We start from the raw sequence: 5117 nt of genomic DNA, 5'->3' as shown, positions 1-5117 counted from the left end.
TGTTGAGTCAAGGGACAAGTTTAACAGGCAAAAAGCAAAAAGATCCTAATTTAGAGGGAATACAGACAATGGCTCTAAACAATATTTGAATATCACATCTAAACAATATTTGAATAAATTGATAAATATTTTAATTTCTCCTACTAAAATGCTCAAAGTCTTTAATTATTTATCAAATATTAGTGCAAAATTATGGATTTAAATGATCCCAAAAAGTGATGAATTTTTGTGTAATAAATTCCAATTTTTGTCAAGGCTTTTTGACAGTCTCACAGAAAACTTATGTTTGTGAATGGGAAGAATAATACCAAAATATCCATATTACCAAAAGCAATTTGCAAATTCAATGCAATCCCAATCAACATACCAACGATGTTCTCAGAGCTAGAAAAAATGATGCTAAAATTCACATAGAAACATGAGAGATGCTTAACATCTAAAGCAATATTATAAAGCAAAAAAAAGCTGGAGACATCACACCATATTTTAAGACATATTACAGGGGTCAGCACTATGACAAAGCAGGTAAAGTCACCGTCTGCAGTGCCGGCATCTCATATGGGTGCCAGTATGTTTCCCAGCTGCTCCACTTCTTATACCCCTCTCTGGTATAGCCTGAGAAAAAAGTAGAAAATGGCCAAAGTCTTTGGGCCCCTGCACCTGCATAGAGACCTGGAAGAAGCTCCTGACACTTGGATTCAGATCAACAGAGCTCCGGCCATTGTGGCCATTTGGGGAGTAAACCAGTGGATGGAAGACCTCTCTCTCTCTCTGCCTCTACCTCTCTGTAACTCTGCCTTTCAAATAAATAAACTGCAAAAAAAAAAAAGGAAGAAGTGTTAGCACTGATATAATAACAGACACATAGTTCAATGGAAAAGACTTGGTAGCATAGAAATAAACCCAAATTTCTACCAGCAACTCATATTTAACAAAGGAACTAAAATGAACTGGAGAAAGAAGAATCTCTTTCACAAGTGGTGCAGAGGAACTTGATTATCCATATGTAGAAGCCTGAAAAGAGACTCCAACATCTCTTACACTATGTGAAAGTGAACTCACAGTGAATGAAAATGTAATCATAAGACCCAAACCCAAGTAAACATAGGGAAACTCTAAATATTGTCAACAGACAATAGCTTTTGGGTAAGATTCCAATAGCAATAGTCACAAAAATAAAAACAGAGACATTTGAGTATATCCAACTAAGATACTTCTTCACAACAAAATAAACATCAGAGTGTAGATACAATGAACAGATGGCAGGAAAAATTAAAACTCTGAATGTTTACAGATTTCCAGAACATTTACATGAATTGGAAAAACTCAAAAAAATACAGTGAAGAAACATCTGAATAGACATTTCTCAGAAGAAATGTAAATGGTCAAAACATGTGAATATGCCCGATGTCACTAGCCATTATGTAAATATAAATCAGAACACCATATCAGTCTCCAACACCTGTGGGAGAATACAACACTCAGGTGTTTGTGTGTGCAGCAAGTGGGTTTAGAGGACCCTGTTCACCTCTGGAGAGCAGAGTCTACAGGGAGGTAAAGAAACCTTACTGCGCAGGGGCATGCTAGTCTTCTCTGTATCGTTCCAATTTTAGTATATGTGCTGCCGAAGCGAGCACATGTGCTGCCGAAGCGAGAAAGAGATGAAAAGAATTTATCTCAGCTAGCCACTAATATTCAAGAAACAAGGTCTTCAGGAAAGCCAACTCAACTGACATTTTCATGTCATTGTTAAATAAAGGAAAAATTATCTAGGTTCAGCAATACGTAGTTTATAAGAGAAAGACTACAGAGTAATTTCCTTGGCATAGAAATAACTTTGTCTTTTTTTTTTATCTATGAGGGCTTGCTATCACCACCACGCACCCACAACCCATATACAAATGCCTGGCTTGAGTGGTAGCTTCTCTGCTTTGAGGCAAGTTTCTGCTAGTGTGCACCCTGGGAGGAGATGGAGGATGGCAGAAGTGCTTGGGTCCCTGCACCCAAATGGGACATCCAGAATGAATTCCCACTTCCTGGTTTTGGCTTGGTCAAGCTTTGGCTATTGCAAGTGTTTGGGGAGTGAAACAGTGGTTCCCTCTTCCTGTCACTCTGCCTTTCAAATCAATAACTGTTGTTGGTAATGACTAATGATGATATTCACTGATTGTCAAATTTTGAATCTTTGTTGGTAATGACTAATGATGATATTCACTGATTGTCAAATTTTGAATCTATTAATTATAGACAATTTCTCTTTGTATTTTTAAACTTTCATAATGTTCTGTAGCCAATTTCATCACTAGAAATAAAAACTTTTCCTCAAAAAAAAAAAAAGAAACCTTACTGCTTTCCTAATGTGCTTATTAAGTTCTTGACCAGCGCCTGTTAGTCTTGCCACAAACTTTCTAGTCTTACTACTTTCCTTCTTCTTCCTCTTCTCTGTGACTTGTAAAATAGTATACATTCTATATACTGTGGATGCTTTTGATTTATTTTATTCCTTCGGTCTCCTATGAAGTTCCTCCACAAAAACACAGCCCTCAAAATATTCATTCATTTATGCAGTCTGCAGATTTCATGAGCTACTAAATTCCTAGTAGTATGTTAAAGGCAAGATCTGGGCCTAAGAGAAAAGTGGTCTAAATTCTGTGCCTAGAAGAGGATTTGGGACATAGTAGAACTTCAGTGAAGTGCTATGTGAATGACATGCACTCAGTAAATGAGTAATCTAAAGCATACACTTCATTTAAGCAACACAGCAGCCCTACTCACCTCAGGTAGAGCAATTGAGAGGAATAATGTGAACAAAAATAAGACATCAATAAGTTGAATAATAACAGAGAAAAAACAAAATGAGATAGATGCCAACATTACTGAGCTATTTTTGAGGAATTAAATTGATAGAGGGGCTGGCATTGTGGCCAAGTGGGGAAAGCTGCAATCTGTGAGGCCAGCATAACATCTGAGTTCCACTTTGAGTTTAGGAATCTCCACTTCCAATTTAGCTCACTGCTAAACACCTGGGAAACCAGGAGAAGATGGACGAAGGACTTGGGTCCTTGCCACTCATGTGGGAGACTTGGATGAAGCTCCTGACTCCAGTATGCCCCAGGCTCAACTGTTGAAACTCTCTGGGGTGTGAGCCAGCAGATGAAAGCTATCTCTGTCTTTCCCTCTCTCTCTAAATCCACCTTTCAAATAATAAAGATTTAATAAACAAATTAACTGATTTCAAAATACACAAAAACATGAACAATACTATATCATTTTTATGCCAAACTGATAAAAAATAACAAATGCTAGAGAGCACATGGGAAAAGAAAACCGTCATATATGGTGGGTGAAAACACAAGTTAGTACAGATGTTATGCAGAACAGTATGGTCATTCCTTAAAAAGGATAAAAATTGGGGCCGGCGCTGTTGTGCAGTGAGTTAAAGCCCTGGCCTGAAGGGCCAGCATCCCATTTGGGTGCCAGTTCTAGTTCCAGCTGCTCTTCTTCCAATACAGCTCTCTGCTATCTCCTGGGATAGCAGTAGAAGATGGCCCAAGTCCTTGGGCCCATGCACCCATGTGGGAGACCCAGAGGAAGCTCCTGTCTCCAGGTTTCAGAATGGCATAACTCTGGCCTTTGTAGTCATCTGTAGAGTGAACCAGCTAATGGAGGACCTCTCTGTGTCTCTACCTCTATTGTAACTCTTTCAAATAAATAACAAAAATTAAACTAAGATAAAAATTGACCTACCATGTGAGAGTTATCTTGCTCTTGGCTATATAGAATAAGGAAATTTTATTAGAAGGAAAGGAGGAGAGCATATCAAAGATACAGCAATTTTCCCATAACACAGCCACTATAACACAGTTCACTGCAGCCAGGATTTGAAACCAATCTAGCTGTCCATCAGTGAAAAACAATGGACAGGGCAACCTCTTTTAGATACAAAAAAAGAACAAAATATTATTAAATTAATTGAAATAAGCCAGAAGCAGGAACACAAATGTCACCTGGTCCTTGTCACATGTGGAAGTGAAAGAAAATAATGGATCTGAACACAGAACTGTGATTACTAGAGGCTGAGAAGGGAAGCAGCTAGGGATAGAGGGGGATTGGATAATAGGTATCAAAAATCAAAGAGGCAGAAAGAACTTCTGGTGTTCCATAATATAATGAGATGACTACATTCAACCATATTAGGTTCTGTGTAAAGAACTGAAGGAGAGGAGCTGGTAGTCTCAAATCATGGAGAAGAATTAGAAACTGTAGTTGCTTGGGGGTCAGCATTGTGGCACAGTGGGCTAACACCCTGGCCTGAAGCACCAGCATCCCATGTGGGTACCAGTTCTAGTCCTGGCTGCTCCTCTTCTGATCCAACTCTCTGCTATGGCCTGGGAAAGCAGTAGAAGATGGCCCAAGTCCTTGGGTCCCTGCACCCAAGTGGGAGATCTGGAAGAAGCTCCTGGTTCCTGGCATCAGATTGGCAGAGCTCCGGCCATTGTGGCCATCTGGGGAGTGAACCAGCAGAGGAAGACCTCTCTCTCTCTCTGCTGCTACTTCTCTCTGTAACTCTGTCTTTCAAATAAATAACTCTTTAAAAACTTAATAAAACTGTAGTTGCTTAGCTTGATCACTTTTTACTGCATAAATGTGTGCAAATATTGCACTACACCCTGTAATAATGCATGACTAGGACACATTAAGCACAAATTATTTCAATGAAATTTTAAAAATTAGAAGCATTTCTTTATATTAACAATGAACTATTTGAAAATGAAATTAGAGAAACATTTCCATGCATAGCAGCATAAGAACCAGGAACCAATGTCTTCAATGTTATCAGTGATGAATCAGATTCACAGCCCCCAGCACTCAGTTTTTGCCATAGACCTTACCATGGCAATTGTGGGCATATAGTAGTAAATCAATGGACAGGAATCCTTTGTCTCTAAATCTGCTAAATAAATAAACAAGGAATTCATCAAAGAAAAAGAGATATCAATTTGGATGCCAGGCACAAAAACACATGCACTTGAGCTATCCTCCAGTTTGTGATGCCAACAAATCTTTCAGACATGTTACATTTTCAGAGACTTTTCTGTAATCTTGCTAAGCTTTCT

At 38.7% G+C, this 5117-nt stretch overlaps 1 pseudogene; it reads right to left on the bottom strand.

Annotated features, from left to right (window-relative positions):
- Window positions 1-1569: 1569 nt before the first annotated feature.
- On the bottom strand, window positions 1570-1637 carry LOC138845108 (U6 spliceosomal RNA; annotated as a pseudogene).
- Between the last annotated feature and the right edge of the window lie 3480 nt (window positions 1638-5117).

Source organism: Oryctolagus cuniculus, chromosome 13 (assembly GCF_964237555.1).
Source record: "Oryctolagus cuniculus chromosome 13, mOryCun1.1, whole genome shotgun sequence".
NCBI classification, from domain to species: Eukaryota; Metazoa; Chordata; class Mammalia; order Lagomorpha; family Leporidae; genus Oryctolagus; species Oryctolagus cuniculus.
The sequence above is the reverse complement of the archived record's forward strand: the minus strand, read 5'-3'. Positions and strand labels throughout refer to the sequence as shown.